Source organism: Prionailurus bengalensis, chromosome C2 (assembly GCF_016509475.1).
Source record: "Prionailurus bengalensis isolate Pbe53 chromosome C2, Fcat_Pben_1.1_paternal_pri, whole genome shotgun sequence".
Lineage (NCBI taxonomy): Eukaryota > Metazoa > Chordata > Mammalia > Carnivora > Felidae > Prionailurus > Prionailurus bengalensis.
In genome coordinates this window covers 27,245,225-27,258,891 of record NC_057350.1, presented here as the reverse complement: position 1 = coordinate 27,258,891, position 13,667 = coordinate 27,245,225, and the positions used below count along the sequence as shown (strand labels likewise).

Here is a 13,667-nt window from a genome sequence, read left to right as displayed (position 1 = left end):
ACAGACATTATAGTATATGTCTAATTCATTTATACATCTGTAAAATAAGAGGACTTATGTAGACAATCAAAAAGCTTTTAACGATACTGTTAAATTTTATTTTAATAAATGTGTTGTCTAATTCTCTAATGTCCATCATGAAAATCATTCTTACTGTATGTTAGAGGTGTATAGTGTAGACAAAACAAAGTTGGTGTTTCTTATGTGCTTCCGTAGAAATGCTAACGTCTAATTTTGCTCCTATTCTTCAAATGCGTTGAACACCTTGCTCTCTTTGTACAATATACACTTGTTGTGACCTCCTATTTTGATGAAAGAACTAAAGCCTTTAGGAATGAAAGCTTAAATACATTTATACCATATTTTAAATTCTCTCGGTTGTTTAAATTGGATTTTTCTAAAACAGGAGATCTTTTAAGTGTTTGTGCTAGCATCTTAGTAAGAAATAGTCTCTTCAGTGGAAGAAGAGGAGAGCAAAGAGCAAGAAGAGTTTCTAACTAATTTTATATTAAAAATAGTAACTTGACATTTACTTCTTTGTCCTCCAACTGTCTACAAAATCCTGCCTTCTACATTATGGTAATCCTGCCTTAAATTGGCAGTCATTGGGACCATGTATGTCGCTTTGAAGCTTGTAGACATGTTTATTTACCATAATTACCTGATTTTAGAGATATTAAAAAGCCAAAACTCTAGTCCTTAGTCAAGCATATTTAAGAACATAAAATACATAATGGACAGAAGTGTATATTTCGATATTTAACTATATTTGCTTATATACAATGCAATTGTGCCCACCCACTATGGTGTCTATATGTGTCTGTGTTTATATCTGTATATCTATAAAATAAGACGGCTGAACCATAGTCATATGGCTTCTTGCAGAAAAATGTAGGACCACTTTCTACTTGACTGATTACTGAAATTTCAAAGAAACATGTTCTTCGAAATTTATTCTGTGACTTTATTTCTCTTAAATATGGTTGGATTAAGTTGCTTAAACTTTGGCACTAAAAAAGTTGTCTCAGCATTCTTCCTTCATGATTTAAGCAGAATTGAAAACTTGGAATAATAAAATCCAGCAAATACATCTTTTTACTAAATAATGCTTTATCTTCTTAAAGTCACTAGCTACTTTAGCTAGACCTACTGCTTGAGTAATTTAAATCTCTCATTTTGGAAACATCTTTTATCTAATGTGTTTTTTTATATCTGATACAACTTTTACATTTATGACACTTATCCTTTGACATTCTGCAAAGGAAGCATGAATTAATCATTGGGTTTGTCCAGCCAGGGCACAGGTATCTTACTGATGCTGTGAGCCTCCATCGTGGCACGCGCAAGCTGTTTCTGCAATTCCAGCACAAGAAAACATCCCCACAGCTGATTCATTGCTGCTTTCTCAGGTCCCAGTCTCTTAAAATTCTAGGTCTTGATAGAACAGAGGTGGATTCTGTGTGCATGTAATATTGATTCTGTTATTGAACTTTCTGAAGATATAGAGGTTACTGCTAACTTCAAAACAAACTGGGCCAGAGGTTATTGTCTTTCGAGAGCATGTACAAGAAATGGTTTAATAAGCAATTGTTGTTGTTACTGAAATTATATTGTATTAATTAAGAATCACAAGTTAATTGTATATTTTAAAAAAAGAGGCCTAGCCAGAAAGCAAAGGGGATTGATTTTATGACTATGTATAATAGTACAGGTTGGTTCAGAAAGGGAAAACATTTGTTAAAGAGCAGTGGTAGATTTTCTTTGAATGCTGCCTAGAAAACAGATTTTATGTGAAGTACTACTGGGTGGCTTCTCTCCTATCCAGCTAGTGGTGTTATTCATGTGCGTTTTCTCTTGATTTTTTCCTGCTTGCTCCCCTTGATTTGTAAGCAGCTTAAGAACAGAATCCTGTCATCTGATTCTTTGGTATCTCCCTTCAGCAAGGAAAGAAGTTTTGAATGAAGTAGATGTAATACATATTGATGACACAGGTCATTTATTCAGGCAGGAGTATGAAGCTTCATCGAGGAGATGGAACTTACCAAGAGCAGAATACGCAATCCCACTCTCTCTACTTCCTTCCAATCCTGGAAAGTTACAAAGAATTAAATATTGTAATGCTGTGGGATGAGTATAAGGTATTGAGGACCCTTCGTCCTGCCTTGAGCTAGCTGTGCAACCTTTCTGTGCGTTGTAAAGTGATGATGTTGGACCAGTTGAGTTAAAAAAATTTTTATATTTATTTTTGAGAGACAGAGGGAGAGACAGAGCTTAAATGGGGGAGGGGCAGAGAAAGAGGGGGGACACAGAATCTGAATCAGGCTCCAGGCTCTGAGCTGTCAGCATAGATCCCGAAGCAGGGCTTAAACCCGCGAACCATGAGAGCATGACCTGAGCCGAAGTCAGACATCCAACCCACTGACCCACCCAGGTGCCTCTGTACCCGTTAATTTTTAAGCTGACCTCTAGTTCTAATACCAGTTCTGTTCTAATGATAGGCACCAGAGTTTTCTTATAGCAATTTCCTATGCCAAGTAACATCTGTCTAAAATCTCCAAAATGTAGGACTTGATTTTATTCCAAGCTGAAATCTTGAGATCATATGCACAAAACGGACTACAATTAGTACCTATATTTTTAATTGCATAAAAAAAGATGTTATTGGGGCGCCTGGGTGGCTCAGTCGGGTGAGCGGCCGACTTCGGCTCAGGTCATGATCTCGCGGTCCGTGAGTTTGAGCCCAGCGTCGGGCTCTGTGCTGACCGCTCAGAGCCTGGAGCCTGCTTTGGATTCTGTGTCTCCCTCTCTCTCTGACCCTCCCCCGTTCATGCTCTGTCTCTCTCTGTCTCAAAAATAAATAAACGTTAAAAAAATTTTAAAAAGATGTTATTGAATCTGGAAGTCTTTGTTTTGTAAGTTGTCTTTCTTCATTTTAGCCATATGGTGTAATTTTACTTTTTCCTTGCCACCTTTACCAACTGTCAATAGTAAAATTAACTAAATTGGCTTATAGTTGTGAACAAGAGTCCTAATCGCTACATCCACACGCTACGGATAGCAAAAATGCTCCATCCACACGTCTTTACTCTAATGTTTGTGTGTACTATGTCACCTTCAGTGTTGCCAGATTCATGTGTATTGGTGGATGAAACAGTCAATGCCTTGCCACAGTAAATAGCTCTCACCGCCCCCCCCAGAGGGGGGTCGCCTGGGTGTTTCAGTTGGTCATGATCCCACTGTTCCTGAGTTTGAGCCCTGCATTGGGCTCTGTGCTGAAGCTCAGAGCCTTGGGCCTGCTTTGGATTCTGTCTCCCTTTCTCTCTGCCCCTGCTCCGCTCAAGCTCTGTCCCTCTCTCTCAAAAAAACAAAAAAACAAACAAACAAACAAACAAAAAAAAACCCCGCCCCCCACCCAGCAAAGAGACCACTAACATGGTGTTGGTTATAATGTTCAAACAATCCTGCTGTTTTATTCTTCTCTATCTCATCTACGTTCTATTTCTCTTGTAGGGTATTCTTGAAGTTAATCAGAGAAATATTCATGCACCTGTAAAGGTAGGAAAAAGAAACTTTTCTGGTTATAAAATATGTTGTGTTTGTTTTAGCTGTGTTGCAATAATTTATTCATCATGTCAGACATAGCTAGAATTGATGTTGCTTATTCTGAATAATCGAAAAGTTTGTTACAGGGGCGCCTGGGTGGCGCAGTCGGTTAAGCGTCCGACTTCAGCCAGGTCACGATCTCGCAGCCCGTGAGTTCGAGCCCCGCGTCGGGCTCTGGGCTGATGGCTCAGAGCCTGGAGCCTGTTTCTGATTCTGTGTCTCCCTCTCTCTCTGCCCCTCCCCCGTTCATGCTCTGTCTCTCTCTGTCCCAAAAATAAATAAACATTGAAAAAAAAAAAAATTTAAAAAAAAAAAAAAAAAAAGAAAAGTTTGTTACATCTACTTGTTTCCTAAACTTGAAATCATCCAACACATAGTATTTAATCATAAGTTTGAATTTCTCTTCCATACTATTACATACCACTATATATAATATACATACCACTATGTATAATACTATAATATAGTATTATAATTTATGTTTACAGTAGACAGAATTTAGTCTTTCTTTTACACTTTTATATTACTCTCTCCATAATTTTAGGGTGGTGAGACATATCATATACAATTTTCACACATCAAGAAGGCAGTTTTTTAATATGTACATTTGTGTATAATAATACATGTAATATATTATTAGAAACTGAGATTCTTTTGTCTACCCTAATTTCATATTTTTCTTGTTATTTTAAGCCTATAATTTTTGAAGAAACAACCAAGCAACCACAAGTATAATTAGCTATCAGTGATTTAGTAATATAAATATTAATTTGGAAGAATTTACTTCATTATTAGCTTTACTTAATATGAGCGCCAGAAAAGGTGGTCCCTTTCTTGGCTAGGACCTATGTGAAGATAAATTTAGAATTTCTAGTCTAGTAAATACTTCTCTGATAATAGCTTAATTGTAGCTATTTCAAACCCAATTGTTTAATTGTGGTGAATCATATGCAAATCGTTCAGATGTAGGTCAACCCCCACTCCCACATTCCAGTACCTTTTTGCTAAATTCAAGACAAATTGCTCAATGCTTAAAAGAGACAGAACAGTGCAAATTAAAGACATAAGACTAAAATCAAAACAACAATAACATAACCACCAGTGGGCCAGGATTCAGAAAGTTCTCCTGAAGACGGTACAGCAGGTTGCACGGATCTATACCTTTGTTCATGATCTCTTGTGTTGGCTGTGTGTTTGTACACAATAGTTTGCTCACTGCTCATGCGATTTATGGCTGGCAAAGCATGGTGCCTCTAGAATACTAAGTTTCCTCATCTGCAAATGCATGTAATATCTTTCTTGTCCACTTGTTGAACTGCAATGAGGATGCAGTAGAACAAGGAATGTAAAATAAATGTGTGGTGGCTCTAATCCCATATGGGAAGAGCATGTTATTTTTGGTGGTTTGGTTGAGGGAAGAACAAGCAGCAAGCCTCACTGATGGGAAAGAATATCTTGTGTAGCTCTGGGTGAGACCAACCGAGATATACTGTAGTGGCGGAAGCTAAAGAAATTCTTCATTTTTCCAGCTGTTATATTCCATATTCAGCCTTTGTGATGGAGCATTGTATCATTTTATCATAAATCATTGAGGTTTTATGACTGTATTTAATTTTTATATGTTGCCAACTATACTTTCAAAGAAAAAGATTTATTTCCAGCCACTAAAGCATTGAAAAGTGATAAAGCAGCTTCATGAATTTGCTACAGTTGTTGTTTTTTATCTTTAAGAAATTATTGCCAGTGTTTTCGCATATTGACAGAAAATTGTGAACCTTACTGATGAAAAACTATTTTGGGTTTAATCCTAATAAAATTAAAATCCTGCCTTAATATAAAAATAATTTTTAAAATTATCATTCTTCACTGGAATTTGATTGTTGAATAATTTGAATTTCTATTTTCATATAATTTATAATTTTTAACAGTTTCTATAGTTTATCTTGAATCAAATTATTCATTCATGGTAATTATTGAATTAAATTACTGAGATTAAAAGTAATAGCAATTTTTCTAGTTTATAGAATGGGGAAAACAGATGGTGTGTACTTTTCTTCTTTCAATGGAAATATTTTTATTTGAATTATTTAAAATAAAAAATACAGAATTATACTAAACAGAAAATTATTTATTTCCTTCAGTATTAGCTAGTACTAAAAGTTTTGCTGGAGCATTATATCCACCAAATCCTTTCTTTATATAGATTAACATTATATATATATATTTACTTATTTTGAGAGAGAGAGAGAGAGAGAGAGAGAATGTAAATGGAGGAGGGGCAGAGAGAGAGATTGGGAGAGAGAGAAAATCAAGTGCAGAGACCACATGCGGGACTTGAACTCACAAACCACAAGATCATGACCTGAGCCAAAGTCGGACGCATAACTGACTAAGCCAGGTGCCCCACATGATGCTTTTTATGCAGACAGACTGGTCCAAAGACCCAGAGAAGGGTCCCACAGAACCAGCCAATAGGGTCCTTGGCTTCACACAGGATAGAAATCAAACATGAGGCAGAGAAAGTGGAAACAGAGTTTATTAAATAGTGTAAGTGACAGGTAGAGAATAGCAGATGGAATATCCAGGATACTCAGAAAGGAAAGCAGAATGAGTCTCATCATTTCTTGGGGCAAGGGGTTTATGCTAGAAAAGGGTCTAGGGTACGTGTTCCTCTAGGAATCCAGGGTAAGGTCCAATCAAAGGCAAGTGTCGGGTGAACAATAGGTGTTACTCCATAAATCACAGAAGGAGTGGTATTAATACCAACATCAGCCAAGGTTTGTTTGAAGCTAATGTCCTGGAATGTGTTTGGGATCTGGCTTTTCTTAGGTGTTAAAAGGTGTTTGGGGCCTAAGACAAAACAGAGAAGGATTAACTTTCTTGCTTCCCCCTTGAAGTGGGAACAGAGCTTACTTAGCTTACTCAGAAGCAAAATATGGAGCATAAGTAAAAATTTAGCATAAAAACAGCAGAGATGGATCCTTTCTAAAATGGAGTGTATTCAGCTTCTCTACCTTATTTTCATACCATATATGTGATTATGGTTTTTGCTTTTTCATGGTGAACATCTTTCTAAGTCACTATATGTTATCCATTTTATCCTTTTTAATGGCTGCATGTTAGACAACTTTTTCCCATTTGCCATGATTTATGTAATATATCCTCTAACCTTTTGTGTTTTTTTAATTTTTAATTTTAATACCCGGTGTTTATCGCAATGAGTGCACTCCTTAATCCCCATCACCTGTTTCACCCACCTACCCACCTACCTCCCCTCTGATAACCGTCAGTTTACTCTCTGTAGTTAACATTCTGCTTCTCGGTTTGTCTCTCTTTTTCCCCCCTTTGCTCATGTGTTTTGTTTCTTAAATTCCACATATGTGGAAAATGTGGTATGTGTCCTCTCTGACTGACTTATTTTACTTAGCATTCTACTCTCTAACTCCATTCATGTCATTGGTAATGGCAAGAGTTCATTCTTTTTTATGGCTGAATAATATTCCATTGTGTATATATACACATCATGTTCTTTATCCATTCATTAGTTAATGGGCACTTGGGCTGCTTCCATATCTTGAGAGTTCCCCTTTCTCCACATCCTCACCACACCTGTTGTTTCTTGTGTTGTTGATTTAGCCATTCTGATGGGTATGAGGTGATATCTCATTGTGGTTTTGATTTGTATTTCCCTGATGAGTGATGCTGAGCATCTTTTCATGTCTCTGTTAGCCATCTGGATGTCTTCTTTGGAAAAGTGCCTGTTCATGTCTTTTGCCCATTTCTTCACTGGATTATTTGTTTTGGGGTGTTGAGTTTGGTAAGTTTTTATATATTCTGGATACTAACCCTTTATCAGATATGTCATTTGCAAATATGTTCTTCCATTCTGTAGGTTTCCTTTTAGTATTTTTTACTGTTTCCTTAGCTATGCAGAAGCTTTTCATCTTGATGAAGTCCCAGTAGTTCATTTTTGCTTTTGTTTCCCTTGCCTCCAGAGACATGTCTAGTAAAAAGTTGCTACAAGTGATGTTACAGAGGTTTCTGCCTGTGTTCTCCTCTAGGAGTTCAGTGGTTTCCTGCCTCACATTTATGTCTTTCATCCATTTTGAATTTATTTTTGTGTATGGTATAAAAAAGTGGTCCAGTTTCATTCTTTATTTTTGATGTTTTATTGTTTTTTGAGAAATAGTGCACACAGGTGAGGAGAGGAGAGGAGCAAGGGGGGAGAAGGAGGGAAAGAATCTTAATAGGCTCATGCCCAGTGCAGAGCCCCACATGGGGCTCAATATCATGACCATGAAATCATGACCTGAACCAAAATTGAGAGTCAGATACTTAACCAACTGAGCACTCAGGAGCCCAAGTTTCATTCTTTTGCATGTTGCTGTCCAATTTTCCCAACATCATTTGTTGAAGAGATTGTCTTTTTCCCATTATATATTCTTTCCTGCTGTGTCAAAGAATAATTGACCATATAGTTGTGGGTTCATTTCTGGGTTTTCTATTCTGGTATATTCGTCTCTGTGTCTTTTTTTGTGCCAGTACCATACTGTTTTGATCACTACAGCTTTGTAATATAACTTGAAGCCTCAATTGTGATGTCTCCAGCTTTGGTTTTCTTTTTCAAGGTTGCTTTGGCTATTTAGGGTCTTTTGTGGTTCCATACAAATTTTAGGATTGTTCCTTCCAGTTCTGTGAAAAATGCTTTTGGTATTTTGATAAGGGTTGCATTAAATGTGTAGATTCCTTTGGGTAGTGTACATATTTTAGCAATATTTGTTCTTCCTATCCAAGAGCAAGGAATGTCTTTTTGTTTCGTTGTGTTGTCTTCAGTTTCTTTCATCAGTGTTTTATAGCTTTCAGAGTACAGGTCTTTTACCTCTTTGGTTAGGTTTATTCCTAGGTATATTATTTAACCTTTTTTTTGAAGTAGAACTTTAAAATAGAGATAGCCTTTCTTAATAATGCTTTTGACAGGCATACAAAAGAATTATTCCCATTTGTACTTTGAATCAGGAAATTAAGGAATGAAGAAAAAGTGTTACAGTAAAGAAGGATACAAAACATTACTTGGTAAGTGCACATAAAAGGTCAGGATAGAGAAAGACTAATAATAGCAATATTCATGCATCTATCTTGTAGGTGTGTAAAACCAAAGTTCTACTGATTTTTTTCAAGGTTCACCCCACATCTCCTTCTGTGTGCATTCAAGAGACTCTCCTCCACATCCTCACTCTCTCCTGTTGTCTTACATCTCCATAACACCTTAGTGAAAAATACATCTCATCACATTATGTCAGATATAAAAGTTCATCTTGGTTGTGTCTTTTTTTAAAAAATTTTTAACGTTTATTTATTATTGAAAGACAGAGAGAGACAGAGCATGAGCGGGGGAGAGGCAGAGAGAGAGGGAGACACAGAATCTGAAGCAGGCTCCAAGCTCTGAGCTGTCAGCACAGAGCCTGGCACAGGGCTCAAACACACAAACCGCAAGATCATGACCTGAGCCTAAGTCAGAAGCTTAACCGACTGAGCCACCCAGGTACCCTTGGTTGTGTCTTTCTTTCCTACTCGCCTGCTAACCCATAATGAATGTGTGCTATTGATCTTTGAACCTGTAGATGCTGAACCAATGGTCTTTCAGTTAAATTGGATTGAAGTATGAGAAAGGGGAGGAATTAGGCAAAAATGTTTAATCTTAAACAAAATTTTATAAGGTGCCCCTATCTGCCTTTTTATTGTCTCTGGCATTAATAATAATCAGTGCTTTTGATGAATGAGATCAAATAATGTAAAAACGCATGGTTTTTGATATATAATGAAAATTACCTTAAATCAGATTTTAATGATTTTTTGTGATGTTCATGCTCAAAAGCACAAATACAGGTCAAATATTGCAGAAAAATATTTATGAATGTATGAAAAAAATATTTGTATGGTGAATTTACACATTACCTCATACAGGCCTAAAAAGAGTTTGCTAGCTTTAAAGCATTATACATAGGTAAAACATTATTATTGTAATAATAATGCAGTCATAGAGTTGACTCTATGGATTACTAATATGGATGATTATTTGCAAAATTGAAGTAATAAGTGAAAGAATTCTTTATGTGAATTCTGTTAGAAGAAAGGAAGTACCTTTTTAGTACTTTGTATAATGCAAGTTGCTAGTCATGCCATTAAAATGAATCTTTACCATAGTCTCAACTAGCACAAGTAGGGCTATTCATAGTTGGAATTATGCTTGAAGGAATCCTCTGATTCCACATTAGTCTGAATTCAATGGAATTTTAAATTTCAAATATTTGAACAGATTTACCAAGAACAATTTCCATTACAGAAAAATTAAAAATTAGTGGGTGTAAAAGTCTCTTTTGAAACTGATTATAATGCTGAGTGCATAATAGTTTTTCTCCTACTCCGACTACTAGCCCCGACTTTGATTTCACATGCTTTTTTACGGGGCAGGTTGGGAAGGAGGAAAGAATCCTGGTCAGTCTTCTTAAAAAAAAATTTTTTTTTGAGCTCATTGCTGACCTTTTTAAATTTGGAGCTAGAAACTTAGTATTCCAAATTCATACTTCTGCTCTCTTTATTCTCAAAATGCTCCCAGGAATTGTTATATATTAGGCCAGGATTGGATATGCAAGTACCTCAGGACTCACACATGCAATAAAAGTGAATGTAACAAACCAGTTATCACTCAATAGGAAGTGGTGTGAACTGGGGAACAAGTGATCATATGCTCAGCATACAAGAGCTATTTCTACTCATTCCAGTCAAATTTTCTATTTCATTGTATGTTCTAGTGGCCATAATTTCTGGAGGTATAGAGAGTTGGATACTGGAATTTTGTGTAAAATCTCAAAGTTTTTGAGTGTTAGATTAAATTTCTTACATTGAAAATGAAACCATTTAAGGAGTTAAGATATGCCTTAGGTAGGCAATTTTCTGACTTTGAATGGAAAAAGTGAAATTTTTGACTGATCAATAAATGAATCATAGGGCACCTGCGTGGTTCATTCGGTTAAGCATCTGACTCTTGATCTCAGTTCAGGTCATGATCTCATAGTTCATGAGATCAGGCCTGCATTGGGCTCTGCTGATGGTGCGGACCCTGCTTGGGATTCTCTCTCTACCCTTCCCCTGCTCTCTCTCTTTCTCTCAAAATAAATATTTTCAAAAAGAAAATCTACCATAAAAAAAAACTAAATGAGTCATAGACTTCTATAAGAAATAGATAGAGAACACTCTAGTCTTCTTCCCCCTTGTCCATTAGAAATTTCATATAATATTTTAAGGAGGGGTATAGTCACAGTGTTAAGTATGGAAACCTACCAGATAAGCCTTTTCAATCTATCTCTGGATTCCAGAAGCCAGAAGGGGGAGAGCAAGGGTGAACCAAGTAAGCTAAGAAGGTTAAAATGTATCATGATATGCTAAAAGGTGATGGCTAAGAAACATCATTTTTAGACACTTTTATCTGACCCCCCAACTTACCTTACGCCACTCTCTCTTTCTCAAGATTTCTGCAAATCTTTTGTCTCATAAACCTTAAAAGGAAATGATGAATTGAGGCACCTGGCTGGCCCAGTCGGTTTAGCATCTGCCTCTTGATTTTGTCTGAGGTCATGATCTCACAGTCATGGGATCAAGCCCCGTGGCAAGCTGTGCACTAACAGTGCAGAGCCTGCTTGGTGTTCTCTCTCTCCTTCTCTCCCACTCCCTCTCTCTCTGCCTCAAAACAAATAAACATTTTTAAAAAGGAAATGATGAATAAAGATGATAGATCGAAAGGAAGTCAAATTCATGGCAAAAATAAAAATTAAACTTGCAAATCCTGTCACATAATTACTAAGTAAACATGGATTCAGTTGATCCTGGTTTGTTTTCCAATCTGACCTATTTAAGATTTACTCCCTTTTTGAGATCTGTCCTGCTTTCCTTCTGGGCACACTCACCCCTCCCTCTTCTATTTCAACACTTTGTTATGCTATGACACAGTTCACTGCACTTAGTGGTATTTAATTGCAGTTGCTCACATATCTCTCTTTCCAAATAGAATGAAGAATCTTGAGACAAGAAACAATATCTTTAAAACTTTTTTTTTGAAAACAATCATAAGCTTATATAAAATTTAAAAGTACAACACAGAAAACCGTTTGAAAGTACATTGCCAGCTATTGTCTCCTCACAAACAAAGACATTTTCCACATAAGGACAATAAAGTCATCAACCTCAGGTGTTAAGAACTCAGTTATCCCCAAATCTTTCCTCTGTGAGGAATAAATTCCTGTTGCTTAACCCACCCAGTGTATGATATTTTGTTGTAGTAGCCTGAGCTGACTGACACATCAAAAAATTAACCTTGATATTACTATCATCTAATCCTCAGATTCCACTCAAGTTTTATCAGGTGTCCAGATAAATTCCAACTGCTATCATTTAGAATGCAAAAATTTGTTTCCAAATGATACACCTCCTTCAGTAATCATGTTTTAATAGTCTCTGTAAGTGTGGAAAGGTTCCACAGACTTCCCTTGACCCTGATATTTTTTGAAGATTACATTCCAGTTGTTTTGTAGACCTTTAATTTGGGTTTCTGTGATGCAGGGACCATAGCTTATATAAATTTGGATCCTCGTATGTAAAACAGCGTCTGGTATAAGCTGTGCTCAATAAATGCTAGTTGAGGAATAAACACCTATACTGGGAAACTGACTCTGAATCACTTGGCTAATGCTAATAGTAAATAATTCAAAACTTTAAAGAGGAAAATAGAAAATAGGTCCAAAATAGGAAAACAGCAACAACAACAACAAGCTCTGGTGTCTTCCTCGTAGCAATGTAGAAGTGTGTTCTTTAGTTTACTTAGTGAGTGTGCATACGTTGGCCACTATGTAAGTTAATACTGATTTCATTATAGCAGTGTTTCTCAGAGCATGGTTTATGGACTGTTTCCAGTTTACATGCTATTTCTGGTTCATGGTAACATAGTAGAGCAGTTGGCAGTAAACACTTAGAAATCATTTTTAGCATTTTGACAAAGTAATTCTATTTCTGCTGAATCTAATAATTCTAAAGTTATGTATTAGATATATTTTATCTGAGACTTTAATTCAATTTAGCTAGTAGCACATTTACATTGTATTTGCCATAATCTTTGATCCGCGAGGAGCTAGACATTTAAAATGTAGTCATTTACCCCAGTTTTTGGTCATTCCCATCAGAGTAGAGTGGAATAAATGTGAGCTTGTCCTGGGACCTGAAGAATGAGTAGGATCTTTCTACTTTATAAAAAAGTGAGAAATGGGCAATTCAAGAATAATAAAGTGGAAAAGTATGCATATGTATTGTGAGGGCATGTGTGTGCCTTTGTGCGGGTGTGCACTTGTATGTGTGCTTGTTTGTGTTGAGTGGGTATCAAAAGTCAGAGCCTTAACAGACACTAATAGCTCATGATTCCAATACTGGGTGATAGCAACTCCTCCCACATCTGATTTCATTGCATCCTGAGCATTGGGTCCAATAGTATTCCCCTCTATAGAACATTTTCTTGTTCTTCCTCTCCTTTATGAACTCATTTTCTCTCTCAGCCACCTGAAACCTAGAATTCCCATTGCTGGCAAAACACAAATAAGCTCCTCTGACCAAAAAAAAAAAAAAATGGCCAATGCTAATACCACTGCTAGATGACAAAGCCTAGGCACAGTTTTCCAAATATTTAAATAAAGAATAGTGAGATGTATATAGAAAAGAGAAAAATTGATGTGAGAAAGAATAGCACGAGGATAAAAAATAATGATGGTGGGAGGGACGAGGGACCTGAAAGGAAGGAAATATGTGATTGCATTAAGTTTCATTTACATTGGCAGTCTTCGATTTCAGTAACATTCAACTCAGTTTAAAACATATTTATTAAGCAATAGTCATGGACCAGACATAAATCAGGAAATGAAAAGAAGAATAAGACACAGGAACTTGCCCTGCAATGACCACAGTGATAAGCAAACATGTTTTCAGTGTAGTGATTGGGACACTCATTGGGATATCTGTAGGTA

The 13,667-nt window shown here is 36.4% G+C and overlaps 1 long non-coding RNA gene across 1 annotated transcript in view; it reads left to right on the top strand.

The window, feature by feature from the left end:
- LOC122491289 overlaps window positions 1–13,667 on the top strand; it is a 133,195-nt gene that overhangs the window by 69,261 nt on the left and 50,267 nt on the right. The window contains exon 2 of the long non-coding RNA XR_006299325.1: window positions 3,511–3,555. This is a non-coding gene — a long non-coding RNA (uncharacterized LOC122491289). The remainder of the gene's footprint in view (window positions 1–3,510; window positions 3,556–13,667) is intronic.